This window comes from Rattus rattus, chromosome 8, assembly GCF_011064425.1.
Source record: "Rattus rattus isolate New Zealand chromosome 8, Rrattus_CSIRO_v1, whole genome shotgun sequence".
Classification (NCBI taxonomy): domain Eukaryota; kingdom Metazoa; phylum Chordata; class Mammalia; order Rodentia; family Muridae; genus Rattus; species Rattus rattus.
The window spans coordinates 95,442,938-95,460,015 of record NC_046161.1 but is presented as its reverse complement, the minus strand read 5'-3'; the positions used below and the strand labels follow the sequence as shown (position 1 = coordinate 95,460,015).

The following is a 17,078-nucleotide window of genomic DNA, read 5'->3' as shown; positions in this document are numbered from 1 at the left end:
CAGGGTTGGGGATTTAGCTCAGTGGTAGAGCGCTTGCCTAGCAAGCACAAGGCCCTGGGTTCGGTCCCCAGCTCCAAAAACAAAAACAAAAACAAAAACAAAAACCACTGTCCACCAGGCTATTCCGACCCTCAATATTTCCAGCCACCCAGAGGCTACTGAGCAGGCAATGACCAAGCCTGTTTCAGTTCATTGAGTGCTACTGGTGGTCATATGGAGAATGGCACACCCACCTGGCTTGGCTGCTTCTCTCTCTCTCTCTCTCTCTCTCTCTCTCTCTCTCTCTCTCTCTCTCTCTCTCTCTCTCTCTCTGTCTCCAGTATGTGCAGATGACATCTTAGTGAGATCTACAGAGCAGAGAATGGGAAATACTGAGAAGTCAGTCCCTGGGGAGGAAAGGAAAAAGGCTGATGGGAAAAGAGGTGCTGCTCTGTCCTCTAGGACAACCGGCTATGACTGAGGCTGAGGGAGCCATACATGTAAACAGTGGAACCCAATGAGCAACAGGCCCAGGAGGATTTTAGTTCAACTGAAAGGGGCACCAGATAAGTCACATCCACTGTCTTCGGGACATCGAACCTTGGTCAGGATGGCCCTTAGTAAGAAAGACATGGGGTGTTGGGGATTTAGGTCAGTGGTAGAGTGCTTGTTTGGCAAGCGCAAGGCCCTGGGGTTGGGTCCTCAGCTCTGGGAAAGAAAGAAAGAAAGAAAGAAAGAAAGAAAGAAAAAAAAGAAAGAAAGAAAAGAAAGAAAGAAAAGAAGGAAGGAAGGAAGGAAGGAAGGAAGGAAGGAAGGAAGGAAGGAAGGAAGGACACATGGGGACTGTTAGACCAGGTCCTGTAATCCTGAGGGCTGCAGGAAGACAGATTTCAGGGGCAATCAATCCTTCAATGGCTTATTTACCCTGGTCACTTGGATGTAGATCCAGCATTCTACACCTAGCTGTGGCCCCAGCCTTTTTGGTAGGGTTCTTGAGGCAAGTAGAGCCAGATGGGCTGGCTGTATGACAGGGACATTTGTATCTGTCACAGCAGAGACACCTCATGCAGATCTGTGAGACATGGGGTACATCTCCCAAGTCCCAAGGTACAATGCCAAGGGACTCATGAAAGCTGCCACCTACAGTTATGTGTTCAAGCCTGAACTGTGTAGGACAGACAGCTCTTCTCTAGGCATGGACAACGACATATGTAGCTGTGTGTGTGTGTGTGTGTGTGTGTGTGTGTGTGTGTGTGTGTGTGTGTGTACTGTATGTATGTGGGTATGTGTATGTTGTGTGTGTATTGTGTATGTGCGTGTATTGTGTGTATGTGTGTGTATTATGTGTGTGCATGTGTATGTGTGTATGTGTATATTTATCTGTGTATAAATGTATGTGTGTGTTGTGCATATGTGTATGTGCAATGTGTATATTGTGTGTATGTGTATATATGTGTACGTATGTGTGTGCATGTGTATATGTGTGTGTGCATGTGTGTGTGTGTTACTCAGTACAGGGGATTAGAACTCAAGTCCTCATGCTTGCAGGGCAAGGGTTCTTTCTTACCCACTGCCCTCTCTTCCCAGCTCTCAGTGTGTCCTTTATGTGTTACACCTCAGGAAGGTCTGACTACCACACCTACATCTTCAGAAGCCCAGGCGTTTACCTGTACTTGTGTAACCCCTTACCTGGGAGGCCAATAATGGCAGTCAGGTGAATCCCAAGAGCTCCTTGGCCTGACAGCCAGGTTGAAATGTCCAACCCAGGGTTCCGTGAGAAACTTTACCTTAAGGCAACAAAGACCAAGATGAGAGAAACCAGCAGCTTTGACCTCTGCATGTGCGTGCAACTACACAGTCAACACTCAGTGTACATGGAGAACACACAAACGTGCTCACACCAGCACACGCACATGCACACACACACACACTGTTTAAATTACAGAAAGAATAAAAGTAAATCTATAAGGAAGGAGCTGAGCCCCACCAGAAGGAGAAGCCTCCCTCCCCCTGCTGGGCTTTGATACCCTTTGAAACAAAGCCCTGGCTGACCCGCCTTCCTAGCCTTTGCCTCATCCTCTGTTCCAGGGTGAGGCAGTCAGACACGTCCTCCTCCCTTTACCCATCACCATTTCCATTTGCAAAACTGCTGTGATAACAGGGAGGCGGGAGGTCAGGCCAGAGGAAGACCTCAAGCCAGAAGGTGGAGAAACTTTCAGCTCTGCCAATCCTTTTCCAGCCTGGGGACCTAGTTTCCAAGTGTGAGACTCTTCCACCCACCACCCCATAAAAGCCCCAGAGACGATTTCCAACTTTGAAATAGGCAGTGCTTTTCTGTGAGGTGTGTTATCTGTACCCCATTTCCCCAACCCTGCACCCTTGACCGGTCTCTGTCTCTGTTTGTTCCAGTAGAAGCGGTAGTCAGTGGGAGCTCCAGGCCCCAGTGGCAGTTTGCCTTGAAACTTTCCCTACAATAGGAGGGGGCAGCCGCTGATATGTAGTGTTGTCAGCCTTGATAGCAGAACCTTGGAGCATGGTGGGATCTTTACGAGGATAGTTCTGGGACTTTTGCTTGTGCCATGGGCTGTGGAGACCTTACCACAGTTTCCCATGATGAGGACAGGTAGCACTGGGTTTGCTTGAAGTGTAATACCCCCAATTAACCTGCAATCCCTATCTGACTAAGGACCAGGTAAAGTCCCGGAATGCGGGGAATTGTAGTTCTTGGAAAAATAACAAAGTCTCATAGGAAAGTATGGTGGCCTATATAGGTTTGTCCTTATAAAACCCTACAATGCATGGTTTGGGGCCATTCCAGGTAAGAAATAGTCCTAACCGAGCCCATCTCTTGGTCTGTATTTAATATTTAATAAATCTTGCTTTAAATTTGACCCAAAATATTGGAATTGATTTTCCCCCCTCTGGCAAACCTCAGGATTAACAGACACTGCATAGCCTGGAGTTGTTTGTGGGACAGGTGCTTTGGTCATCATCAAGTGCAACCCCAAGAACATGAGTTTGAGGGGTGACCTTCTCCATGGGCTGTTATAGGCACAGACCACAGTCTGGATATTACCTGATGGGTGTTGCAGGTTCTTCTAGCCCCAAGCAAAGAACTGGATCAGAGACTCTAGGTTAGAAATAAGACAGCTTATTGTTATGAAAAGGAAGGCATTCCAGTAAAGGGGGGAGCTACTGTGAGCTCTGGGAAAAGCCCAAAAGCCCTAGGCTGGGAGCCACAGAGCCTTTGATAGGTCATTTACCAAGCATCCACTTCTACGTTTGGATCCCACAGGACGCTCTGAGCTGTGTCTCTGGTGGGGAAGAGTTGTCAGTTGTCCATCTCACTGTCAACTGGCTTACTTTCTAGGTTAACCTTTTACTGCATTTTATTTATTTGTATGCATGTGTGCTCCTGTGCCACAGTATGCGTGTGTGTGTGTGTGTGTGTGTGTGTATGTGTGTGTGTTGGTCAAAGACAACTAATGGGAGACTGTTGGAATTATTTAATCTCAGATCCGGGTTTCTATCCCACCTTAAATCATTCAGTTTGCAGATAAAAGACATGCAACTTTTATATTTACGATAAGCCTTAATCAGCACTAGAGATGGGCAGACATCTACCCACCATGCTATTGTTTTACTTCCCTATCAACAACCCCGAGTTATAACTTGCTATGTCCCATTTGGGCTGCTCTTAACTCCAGTTGGCCAACCCTCATGGCCATGTTTTCAGGACTTTCATGGTGACTCACCTACCACCTTCTTGGTTTCTCTCCAGACCCCAAGCCCAGGAACCCAAACCCCACCTACCTCAATTCTGCCCAGCTATAGGCTGTTGGCATCCTTATTCACCAATCAGAGAGAACGTGGCTAGCAAGGTCACATAGCATCACTTGCGTACATGCAGGTTCTCTCATCCCTGGGGTCACCAGGCCTTGGGGACCCAGTATTTATGATTACAATGCACAGCAAAAGACCAAACCCCAATAGGATTCAGTTCTCTTCTTCCAACCTGGGGATCCTGGGAATCGAACTTGGGTTATCCAGCTTGGTGGCAGGTGCCTTCACCTACTGAGTTATTCTGCTGGCATCGTTGTGCCACACTGAGGGATGAGTAGGAGTGAGCTGGGGACTGGTAACCATGTCTGCAAGTATGAACATGGTTGGGGCCTTTCTCATCTCCCAGCTGAAAGGTGTTAGTGAAGCCAGGAAGCCACTTAGGGCGCCAGCGGCCGTAGCCTCAAGGCCATGGACTAGGAAAGAGACCTTCCCAGTTCCTGAAGGGTCAAGCATGGGTGGTGCTCGAGCTGCTTCCTTCCCATTCCGTCGTATCTTTGCTGATTCGTGAATCTTTATTTAAAGAAATGTAAGGAATACATTTCTGATTCCAAGTGAACACAACACAGGCAGACCGGAGCAGAAAGAGCAGGCAACGAACGCAGACGAGGAACCAGCCAGCTCGGCTTTGATAACTTCTCGTTTCCGATGGCTACGGAGTTAGAACCGGTGACAGTGTGGCAGTGGCTCTGTTGTCCTTGGGAGGCAGTGTAACCAACCACACCCTTCCTTACCAGATAGAGCCGGTTCTCCTCAGCCTTGAGAAGTGAACACTCTACTTAGAAAATGAAAGGGAAATGCGTTCAAAATTGATCTCCTAAGATCCCACGTCTGCCGGAGAAGTTAGGGAACACGGATGTAGTCTTAGCTGAAGATGGTGAAAACAGATATTGGGGTTAAAATGTTAGAAGACAGAGCCCTAGGAGCAAAACAAGTGTTGGTGAGCTAATGAGATAGCTCAGTGGATGAAGGTGCTTGCCACCAACTCTGAGTACTTGAGTTCGATCCCCGGAACTGACTGATTAGTTACGGGAATCCTGAGCAGAACAGACCTAGAGAAGGTGTTATGGGAAGCCCACAGACTGAATGAACTTGAAGGAAGCCATGCACTGCCTCTGGAGCAGTGGATTAATGAACCGAATACTCCAGAATGGCTCGCTCCTGCTTCCATTTTAGAGTTGTTTTTTCCAACCAACAGAACTGACAGAAACACACAGGAGACAAAGTCATACAGAGACACGAAGTAAAAGCAACCAGGGGGACTGGAGAGATGGCTCAGCAGTTAAGAGCACTGACATTCTCCCAGAGGTCCTGAGTTCCATTCTCAGCAACCCCAGCTACAGTGTACTCATAAAATAAACAAATATTTAAAAAAGAAAAAAAATAAAACAACCAGGGGTGGCCACCACACATTCATACACCCAAACAGACCAGGGGCGTCTGCTGATGTCTCACCGGGATACCAGACACAGAATCTACAGTTGTGCCCAATCTCCCCTCTTGTATCTTAACCAAATAGTGCCTTGTAAAACAAAGCTTTCCTCCAGAAGCATTCAGACTAGATGATTTTAGATTTACCTTTTTTTCTTTTCTTTTGCGTGGCAGTGCTGGGGTGCCTCTAAAATGTTTGGCAATAATTGGCCAGAGAGGATTTTCTCGGGGCCTTTGAACATCTCTGGGTGCTCAATTTCAATAGTCTTCTCCAGCTGGTGCACTCTTCTCTTCTCCTGGGAATCCCAAGACCCTTAAGTGTTGCAATCCAGTCATTGGAGACCTTGCTGGGGCCTCTAAAATGTTATGGGGAGCCCACCAGAGATGATTACTTAGATAGGGTTCATTGCCAATTGAAAGTTTTTATTCCAGCCATCTGGGACTATACTCAGGTATTTGGGATCCAAGTGTAGTCTTGAACATTTATAGCAAGAGGGTTTTAAAGACAAAAATCACATCTTGTTATCTTGTTCATCAGCTAGAGGGGGAGGTTTTCACCAACAAGCAGTTTAATAAAAGGTAAGATAGGCTGTTAGCTGGAGTGGGGAGGTTTGCACAATCAGGCCATTTAATAAATAGTACGTAAGCAGGGGTGTCTTGACCTAGGATTCCTAGAATGGATGTGAGTAATTTCCCATGGGGTTCTCCATCCAGGAGATTTAATTCATTATACCCAAAATGGCATCAGCAAGAATACAAAGTGGAGGAACTTCTGGACTATCTTTCCTTGTCACAAAGGGGAAGCGAGAAGACTGTAACTTCAACCCTGACTGGAGGTGGTGGGCCAGAACGTATTGCACACCAATAATGGTAAGAGAAACTGCCACCAAGCCCAGACGCCCCAAGTTCGTGACCACAGCATTTCACAGTACTCACAGGGTTTACGTCCAGTTTGGGCAGCTGGCTTATCTCAGTGACTGCCTTGTTCCAAAGGCTGAACTCACATTGGGTCCTCTCGTTTCTACAACAGCCACTGTACCATGCCATCTTGTCCTAGGGGCTGTCACCTGTCCCACTGACTCTGCTAGAAGGCTAGGGCCTGCGTGATTCACAAGCCAGAGGACAGCCCCTTCAGCATCTGCATCCTACCAGAACTTTCATGCTAAGACCAACCTGTCTCCCTTGATCCAGGCTGAGACTCAGAATCCAGGCCACCATGAGGGCAGACAGTGGAGAAAGCATATTGGGTTCTCAACCCCGAGACGTGGTTGGCTCTTTTGTAGAGGCCTCACGCGGTTAAAGAGCAGCCTTGGGTCACAGCTTAGTCAGACCAGAAAGTTTACTTGGTGTCTTGGAAGAAGGAATGAGTAATGTGGCCCATACACGATACGGAATGACACGCAGTAAGGAGGTCCTCTGGAGGCCAATTCCACAAGCCAAAAATGTCATCTTAAGCCGCGTGGAAAACAGGGCGGACTCAGAAAGAATAACGATTACAGTTTTGACTTTTATAAAAAATGTTTTCTCTGTTCTCGTGACAGGATCATCACTAACTCCCATGGAGCTGGGAGGACCCTGGCTCCTAAGTCCACCATGAAGTCACAGACACTGACTTCACAGGTTTCCATTCTAGACATCGGAGCCACGGTGTTGTTTTGTAGCTGGAACTTCTCATCACCACGAACAAATCTCACTGCGCCCTTAGATGATCTCCAGGATGCCAGCTACGGCCAAAGGATGGGCCTTTGATAAACTAGAACTTCCCAGCTGCTTCCTGTCAAGCTAAATTTTTGCTTTCTTAGATACAAGATGTGGACTCCAGTTAGAATATTTCCTTCTCTAAACAAAAGAGACAGGGATACAAATCTTTGCCACCCTTAATGACTAGCACGGGCTATTGCTTTTGGCTGGGAAAGTCCCTACTGCTAACGATGCTAAGTTCTTTACAGGGACCACGTGGTTACAGGAAGAGCTGGACATCGCTATGACCTCTCAGGCTGTGCATATGGCTGGCCACAGGTCACTCATGCACACTCGATCATGCCTGAGGACATGAATTTCTAATTTAACTAGTGTATATAAACTTTTAAACTGGCAGCTTAATTTTAAGGGACTTTAGGAATACCCGGAACATCTTGAATATATGAATCAAGTTTTTAATAAATTTTATGAATTCCGCAGTTAACTTTTTACAAAACAAGTATTTTCATCGAATAGTTAATTTAGATGAGATGGAATATAAGTGTCTACTGAATCTGGGGGAAAATGTAAAATATATTTTCTCATGTTAATTACACATTGAAATAATATGTGGACATAGCAGGTTAAATAAATTGAATTTTTACATTTTGATTCAGCACTAGATAACTTTAAGTGCAGTATTGATTATTAATTTATAAATTGCACATGTTAATGTAATATTTTCACCGATGTCTGTTGTTCACTGATCAAATCCAACCATCTTTTTCCAAGTCTGAATCCTACCATCGCATACCTTATATGTTGAATATTCAAACAGACTTCTAGCTTTCACATATGAGAGCAGACACATGGTATTGTCTTTCCGTTGGCTTCTTTCACTAACCTTATCTTCATTTCTATACCATTCCGTTTTGCTTTAGGGCTGAATACTGTTTATATATGAGATTTTCTTTATCCATGCATATGAAGGTGGAATCCTTAGCTGTGATGAGTCGTCTTAAAGTCTTAGCTGTTATGAAATAGTACCTCAATAAGTGCATGCTCTTTATGGTATGATGGTTTCTTCACACACATGCAGACAGACACACAGGCACACACAGACAGATGCGGACAGACAGACAGACAGATGCGGACAGACAGACAGTAACACACACACATACACACACACACACACCACACACACCTGGAAGTGCTATTGCTGGATCATGGGGTAATACTATTTTTAGTTTTCTGAGGAACGCCATGCTGTCTTCTATAACGCGGTACTCAATTGTATTCCCATCAATATTGTGTAAAGATTCCCTTCTCTGTACGTCATCACTAGGGTTCCAGGGTTTTTGTCTTGTTTAGTTTCTTAAAGTCTCTCAATAGGTAGCTCTTGCCAGCCCGACACTCACTGCCTACCTCAGGATGAACTCGAATTTTGAGCAGTCCTCCCGTCTCAGCCTCTGAAGGCTGGAATTACTGGGCTGTCCCATTCTGACCAACTGATCTTTTTATCTTTTGAGAACAGCCATTCTAACGAGAGTGAGATGACAATCTCATTGTAATTCAAAATTGTTTAGATGTGTAAGTAGGTACTTATGTGTGTGCATGCATGTGCATATGGGTGTCTACAGAGTCCAGAAAAGTGTGTTTCGTCCCCCCAATCTGGCGTCACAGGCTATCGTAAGGTACTCTGTGTGAGCGCTGGGAGCTGACCTTGAGAATCAATCCACAAGAGCAGAACATGCTCTTTCCCAAGCTGCGTCTCCAGCCTCTATGTGCAATTTTGATTTGTATTTTCTGACAATAATGTTGAGCATGTTTTGTTGTTTGTTTGTTTGTTTGTTTGTTTTGTGTGTGTGCTTACATATTTGGGGCCGTCTGTATTTCTTTTCGACAGACCATTTTGTCCCTTTGAGGTGTCTTTTTTGCTAATCATTTGAACTCCTTAAGCACTGAGCATGAACCCTCTGCTGAGGAGGACTGCAGATACTCCCTCCCCTTTGCAGGCTGCGTCTTCATGCCACTGACATCTCCTGGTTGTACAGTTTTTAGTTTCATTCCATCAGGCAGTTGTGGGTCTTGCCTCTTGGACTCACGGTTCTATCCATAGGGCCCGTTTGCCCCCCCTCTCCCCCCACCAGGGTGGTTACCCACCACAGTTTTGGGTCTTTCATTGGGTACCTGATCCATTTTGACCTAAACAATTTTGATCCATGTAGCCCAGGTTGGCCTCAAACTCACTAAGAGTCAAGGATGATCTTAAACTTCCGGCCTCCCTTCCTCCACCTCCCAGGCACTAGGATTATTGTCAGTCACCATCACATCCGGTCCGTGTGTTCTGGGGACTGAACCACGGGTTTTGAGCGAGGTAAGCTCTCTACAAACTGAGCTACAGTCTCAGCCCAAGGAGATTGGATTTTGTCAACTGCAAGAGTTTCATCCTTCACTCAGTTGAGGTGGTAGCTGTTACTGCAGGGGTTAAACCACCCTGCATCCTGGAATGAAGACAAGCTCACCATGCTAAGTGATTGATTGATTAATTAATTAATTAATTAATTTTTGTATGTACTGTTGAATTTGATTTGCTAGGATTTTGCTGAGAATTTTTGCACGGCTCCTTTTACTAGCGATATTAATCTCTAGTTTTCTATTCTCGCTATATACCCTTGTTTGACTTTGATTTTCGCTAACAGACTAATTCTGGCCCCAAAGAATGAGTTCGGAAGGGCTCCCTTTTGATTCTTTAGAATAATTTGAGAATAATTAATGTTTTAGAATTAATTTGAGAATAATTATTCATTAGAATAATTTGAGGACATTAGCTTTTCCTCAAATGTTTAGCGAAATTCATCAGGAAGCCTGGGTGCTTCGTTGGGTAACTTATACTTCTGATTCAGTCTGTTTGTTTCAGAATCATTCGGCATTCCGACATCCTCACGGCTCAATTTCTGCGTCCTATTATCTACAGAATATTGTTTGTTCGTTTTAGGTTTTCAAATAATGTGTCTTAATAATTCCTATGATCCTTTGTATTTCTGTGGGGCGAGTTCTGGGGTCTTCTTTTACCACCGAAACTTTTTCTTTAGGTCTTCTCTTTATTTCTGGGTCCTAGTCTCTTTATTAACAATTCCCAGTTCTCTGGCACAGGCACTCAAATGGGACCGTACCCTGGCCCTGTGGTTCTCTGGGGAGGAATGGGAGGAGAGTGAGTGCCGGGGGAACCACTCGGCCCTGATAAGATTTAGCTATCTTATCTTCTCTCGAATTTTTTTTCTTTTCTCAGATTCATGATGTTTTTTTGTCTCTTCTGTTTCATTTTAAGAATGACGAAGGAACATACAAACACATAGAGACGATCTCTTGAAAATAAATCACATACGGGCAGAAAGAGTCTGTGAAACAAACAGACACCGAAACCTGAATGGAACTTGCTGTGCCATGCTCTGCGGTCCCATATTCAGACTCCTGGCTGTCGGGACAACCAACGTTTAAGAGTGGGCTTCAGTGTTAGAGCAAGGTTAAAGCCCAAAATAAACACAAGGCACACTCTATCTTCAGGGTCGTTGGCAGTAAATACAGCCCTGACCATATTTTTTTTTCTATCTAGGTTTATTAGTAAGATAAATTTCTGTTTTCCTACTTAATATCCATCAAAAAGAAGAATCGAGTAATGGCTCTTTGTTCGGTGTCTCCTGGGATTTTCCTGGCTACCCCAAGCATAGGCGGTTAAAAGCGATCTAAGTAGATGCAAAACAGGGAGCCAGGGAGGTGGCCCTTCGTCAAGGACACTTAGGGCGCTCACGTCTACTGACTCACAGCCATCTGGAACACCAGCTCCGGGATCGGACGCCACTGTCCTACTCCCAAGGTGACCACAGTCATGCACACACACCCACACACTATGCACACAATGAGAAAATCTAAACATGTTTTAAAATAAATGCTCCAAAACTGTATTTTGTAACGATGTACTTAAAAATAGTTCTCAGAGCGAGGAAATGTCCCTCGCCTTAATGTGTCCCAGGCCCTGGGCTCAGTCTGTAGTCGAAAAAAAATTAATAACCCAAATCTTTTTGACACTTTATCCTCTCAATGTTATAGTAAGTTAAATTAATTTATTACTGGCTGTATCGTTCCCAAATAAGATAAAATAACCAAACGTCTATCACGGGACACAAGTTTAAACAGGTCTACCTTTGTTGTTGAAAGGCCTCAAAGCACTTATATTGACATATTTACTACCTTGAACTGAAGCCACTGGAAAAATAAAGGAGATGAAAGGATGAACTGCCCATGACCTGTTGTTTTTAAAACAAGGAGGTAAAAATTTCCATATGAAAGATCCTCTCCTACACCAGAGAAAAATAAAACTTCTTATCAAGGGTGGAGAGTTGAGACAAATGGGAAGAAAAATATAATGTAATTCTGAGGTCTAGATGAAAATTTAGAGAGAGGAAAGATAAAATTGTGGGGCACCCCTTCCCCTGATCACGTCACCTCTAGAATTTTGGATTTGATGTGCAGTTTGCTTCATACTCCTATCGCAGAACCAGACACATGATTGGCTTAGGCAGCCTGGCAGCTGGACTGTCACCCAAGTGTGCTCAGAGCTCACCACGGCACACAGGGACAGTTCACGTGGAGAGGGGAGATAAAAGTCACCACTTCAAGTGGCTTCCACTGGTCTACTGTGGCCACCTGGCTTGTCACTCTCTTAGCCTCATCTTCCTGTCCTCTTGTCACCCACACATTCCTATGGCTCCCTTTACCCAGTCTCTGACTAGACAAACACCCTACGGACACGACAGAGGTTGGGGATTCACAGCTCTACCTCAACCCCGGCTTCAGTAAACTCCTGATGAATCTGGTTACTGCCAAAGTCACACTCATCAAGGCTGGAAGGACTTTGTGAATGTCAAACTCCTCAGGCAGCCTGGTGCTCAGCTCTGGGGGCTGGCAAGAAGGCTCAGTGGGTGAAAGTTCCTGCCACCAAGCCTGACGACCTAATCGGATCCCTGAGACACACATGGTACAGGAGAGAGTGAACCCTGGTAAGTCGTCATCTGTTGTCATCTCCTTCTCTTCCTCCCTTCTTCTTCTTCTTCTTCTTCCTTCTTCCTTCTTCTTCTTCTTCTTCTTCCTTCCTTTCTTCCTCTTCCTCCTCCTCCTCCTCCTCCTCCTCCTCCTCCTCCTCCTCCTCTGTCTCTCTTCTGTTCTGTCTCTCTCTCTCTCTCTCTCTCTCTCTCTCTCTCTCTCTCTCTGTATGGCCAGTGAGAAACACAAACCTGTCGCACTGCTTTCCTGCAGAGCTATGTCCCAGGTCCCTTTCTTCATGTAGCTGTGAGCCCCTCTGTATTCAGGAGATTTGACTGAGGACTTAACCACTCAGAGTTCCAGGCACTTTTCCAGGTCTCAGGGAACAAAGGACTTTCTCCCTCTGGGGTCTTGGCACAGCCATTTGTTTATTTTGAAAGCTTCCCTCACCCTGTTCCATGTCCCCAAGGATCACTCCTACCCTGTAATTGTGACCTTCTAGCAATCCCTTCTAGCCCCCCCAAACTTCTAAACTCCTAACACATGCACATACCATTAGCTCCCCCTTCTTTGCTAGGAGTTATTATTAGGGAGGCTGAGTTATATTGGAATTTGAAGCTAGCCTGGGATACATCACAAGATCCTGGGGGGAGGGAGGGGGAGGGAGGGAGAGGCGGGAGGAGGTGGAGAGGGGAAAAGATGAGAAGAAGATAAAGGAGAAAGGAGGAGGGAGGAAAGGAGAAGGAAGAAGGAAGAGGAAGGAGAAAGAAGAAGAAGAAGAAGAAGAAGAAGAAGAAGAAGAAGAAGAAGAAGAAGAAGAAGAAGAAGAAGAAGAAGAAGAAGAAGAAGAAGAAGAAGAAGAAGAAGAAGAAGAAGAAGAAGAAGAAGAAGAAGGAGGAGAAGGGAGAAGGAGGAGAAGGAGAAATGAGAAAACAGAAAGAATATACTCTTTAGTAGGAAAAGAGGAGGGAATAATAAATCAAAGAAAAGTATACATCAGTCACATGATGAAAAGAAATTCTTAGAGAGCCACAGCAGGGGGGAGGGACAGCGAATGGTACGTCCATCTGTAAGGAGGGTTTAGAAGTTTGAGGAGTAACCATAGACGGGATTGCTAGAAGGTCCCAACCACAGGGTAGGAGTGATCCCTGGGGACATGGAATGGGGTGAGGGAAGCTTTCAAAATAAACAAATGTCTGTGCAAAGGCCCTGGGGCAAGGGAATGTCTAGACAGAAGACAGCTAACACAGCTGGTGCAGAGGAAGGAAAAAGGACACTGGACACTGACTTCAAAAAGGAAAGGTGGTGGGGGACAGGGCCTGCAGTCCCCACTTCTCCCCACCTGGAGGAGTGACAGGGAAGAACCCTCACCGGCTGGATCAACCATCAGCCCGAGTACAGGAGGGAGGGCTGTCTCCAGATGCCTCCTAGCAGTCCTTCTCCATCTGGCCAGCACTCACTCAGGATGGCCCCTGGGTAAGGCCTTCCCAGGGAGAACTTGTCCTTACTTCAGGTAAAGAGAAGACAGAGAAGGAGCCTGCTCACAGCCACCCACACTGAAGATCTGAGGAGGTTTTCCTTAAAGGAACATGCCGATGCCATCTTGAGGCAGACATGTTGGAAAGCAGAAGGAAAAGTATTATGGTAGGATCACGAACTGACAATGAATTAAGGGTAACTCTCCCCAGAATCCTGCTTATTTGGGAAACTGAAAGTTCTAACACCAGAACTGGTTTTGTTTCTCTTAGGTGTCCTGATGTCCCCTGTCCCCTGTATCTAGAGCTGATCACAACCCTCTGGCTGATTGATTAGATGTTAAGAGAAAAGAGAAGTATGTGTTCCTGTGGATGTTAGTGCTCAGTAAACATCTGCTTCCCCAGTCAACTTGCCCAGACTCCTAGCCTTCCCTCATGCTGGTCTGTTTCTTAGGAATAGTTTTTCCTTCAGCTTCTCAAACCATCAGGGGCGGCGGCCCAACCTGCGGTCACTCATGGTCTGGGCCTCAAACTACAGCTCCTCTTCAGGGCCTCAGTTTTGTTTTTTTTTTTAAAGATTTATTTATTTAATGTATATAAGTACACTGTCGCTGTCTTCAGACACACCAGAAGAGGGCATCAGATCCCATTACAGATGGTTGGGAGCCACCATGTGGTTGCTGGGAATTGAACTCAGGACCTCTGGAAGAGCAGTCGGGGCTCTTAACCACTGAGCCATCTCTCCAGCTCCCTCAGGGCCTCAGTTTTATCTTCATCCCTAACTCTGAGCACAAGAGGGGTGGTAATGCCAGGTACACAACCCACACCCAAACCCTGTCATGCACACACACAAATGCATACATGCACACACAGATACACACACATGTACACACATGCACATTCACATATGCACACATGAACGTATGCGCATACAGAGACACACACTCACATGCACACACACATGCACACACGCACACACATGTGCACAAGCGCTGGAGCACATATACATATACAAAATATGTGTATTTGGAGGGAAAAACAGGGGATTCATATAGACTTACGGGAAAACAGACTATAAATAAATATGAAAGGGATGAGCTAACACTTTGAACAGACAAGAACAAATGAGGAATGTCAAAGACTGTTAGCACAATGGCCAAGAGAGGACACTTGGCTTTTCAACAGGTCCCTGGAAAATCTCAGCAAATCTTTCCAAGCACAGACAGCATCAAGAGCCAAGGCTCGGGGGCCTGGGTATGCAAGTGTGCTGGGACAGAGGCTGTGAAACTACGCTGGAACAGGGCAAGCAATGGACATCAGAGGAATTCAGGCGTGGACAAACTCTTGATAGAACACAGTCAGCTGAAGGGAAGACTCTGGATTGGGTGTTTTTCAGGGACAAGCCAGCCACACATTCAAGAGAGTCACTGCAGCCGGCTGTTAGGCTGTGACTGCTAGTTGGGAAGCAGCTGTAGAAACCCAGGCCAGAAGAAGGTGGGGAAAATGCCTGCCAGAGACAAACAGGCCAGAGGCCCCCCAGCCTTACATACTTCTGTCTCCTTCAACCCAGTTCCTTACAGAGGACCACCTCTCTCCATTGGTAAAGTGGAGAAACTAGACAAGGCTTGATGTGAGATGGTGTCCTTCATAGCAGACATTTTCATGGCTTTCATTTGATGACATCTTTTAGTTAAGACTGTCACAAGTTCAAGCCCCTTAAGAAGCCTGGGTAATGTCTGTCTTTTGAGTGCCTCTGGAGACTGCCATAGTTGGGTTTATGAAGAAAAGTAGTTGCTGGTAAGCCTTATGTCTTTTGAAATACCAAAATGTGGGGGCCGGGGAGGTGACTTAGTCAGTAAAGTGCCTGCTGTGTAAGCACCAGAACCTGAGTTCGGACCCCCAGCTTCCGTGGTGGTGTAGGGCTGTAACTTAAGCTCGGGTGGGGTGGACGGGGTGGGTGGGGTCTTTGGAGCTCCATGACCAGTCAATAAGTTCAGGGAAAGACCCTGTCCCAATAAGGTAGAGAATGGTAAGTGAAGACACGGTGGAAAACTCTCACCTTGGGCTGACAACTTGTCGGCCACTGGAGTTCTCATGCCAAGTAGAAGCATGTCTGTGACCCAACGGGGGACCCTCCCGGTTAGTGTGGGCTAGCCTTGGGGAAGGCTTCTTAAGCTGCTACAGGTGGGTGAGGAAATCAGCTTCTCCCTAACTGTCCTACGTTGTCGACATGGCAGAGGAAGTTAACTGGCTACTTCCTCAGGAGCACCCAGCCATCCCTCAGTGTCCTATTGGAGAGTGGCTGTGCCCTTTTTCTGCGTGGAGCTTGTGTCTTCCCACCCTGCAGGCTGGAGGCTCCTGCTTCACTGCTGCTAACCACATGGGAAGATCTTGGAGGGCTGGGATGACTTAGGATGACTGTCTTGGGGGTGGGGATGGGGCCAGCATCCTACAAACGGCCTGAGGTGCACAAGCTTATCTGTCCTTCATTCACCCACCATGGCTGGGTCCCTTTGTCTTAATTTATAACTCGGGACTTTTTCACTTTCAAAAAGAATCTTTCATGTTTGCTCTTGAAACGTTTTTACATTATTTTATTCCACCTCTGTGTCTGTCTATCTGTCTCTGTGTTTCTGTGCACGCGTGCGTGTGTGCATGTGTGTGTGCGTGTGTGCACGTGTGTGCGCCTGTGCCTGCTGTGTGGCTTTGTAGGAGTCCCCTCCTCTCACCGTGTGCGTCTCAGTACTGAGCTTCAGTCACCAGGCTTGGCTGCGGCTGCCTTACCCACTGAGCCATCTTGCCTGCCTTGCTCCTTCGCTCATGTTGATGGGATTTTGTCTGAGTAAATTAAAGGTAAGGAAAGAGTCGTGGGTCCCATGGAGTGCCCTGCCTGAGGGACAGGGAGGGACAAGAAGACAATTAGTGACCTGAAATGAATTGCCAGCCAGGTTTCCTCCAAGACAGAGAAAGAGCACACAGGGTTTTAAATATCTGAACCTTAGTTCAGAGTGCTGAAAAACAAGACAGAAGCAACAGCAGAACCTGGGCTCAGACGTGGCGGTGTAGCTCACAATCCTAGGCAGCAGAGTTCAAGACCACGTGTCTGAACGAGTCCCCAGACGGCTTCTAAACCAAGCTTTAAAGGACTAGGAATGCTGTGTATTTGGTTCTAAGCTATGATGCACTCAAACAAGGAGACTGTACAAAGCAGTTTACTTAAGTTGGTCCCAAACAGCTCCCATGATTCTCACAGCAGCCCCTGTCAGGAAAGTCCCCCAGAATTAAAATGGTGGCTCCGCTGAGTCCAAAGGAAACAGGTAGAGGGAGCTGAGGGCCTGGAGGCACAGCTGCAAAGGCCCACAGGACACGGCTCTGAGCCCAGGCCTGTGGCAGACTCTGGCTTTCCTTCCACATCCCCCCAAGAAGAAACATCAGTCACAACAGACAGGATCTCTGGCCACACACCATCACACACCATGAGCACACTTTCTGGTGAAAAAGTTAAAGATTTTTAGGGCTGAAAATAATTTGGTTTGAAAATTTTAAATTTCCTAGCTATTTTTCCAATGGTATTCACACCATAAAATGACAATAAGAAACAGAGATTTGAGTATATTTTATTCAATCCAG

At 46.2% G+C, this 17,078-nt stretch overlaps 1 protein-coding gene across 1 annotated transcript in view; it reads right to left on the bottom strand.

Moving 5' to 3' along the window:
- Positions 1 to 17,049: 17,049 nt before the first annotated feature.
- Acad11 (acyl-CoA dehydrogenase family member 11) overlaps positions 17,050 to 17,078 on the bottom strand; it is a 65,150-nt gene continuing 65,121 nt past the window's right edge. The window contains exon 20 of the mRNA XM_032910387.1: positions 17,050 to 17,078. This exon is cut by the window's right edge and continues 1,137 nt beyond it. The gene's annotated coding sequence lies outside the window, so the exon portion shown is untranslated.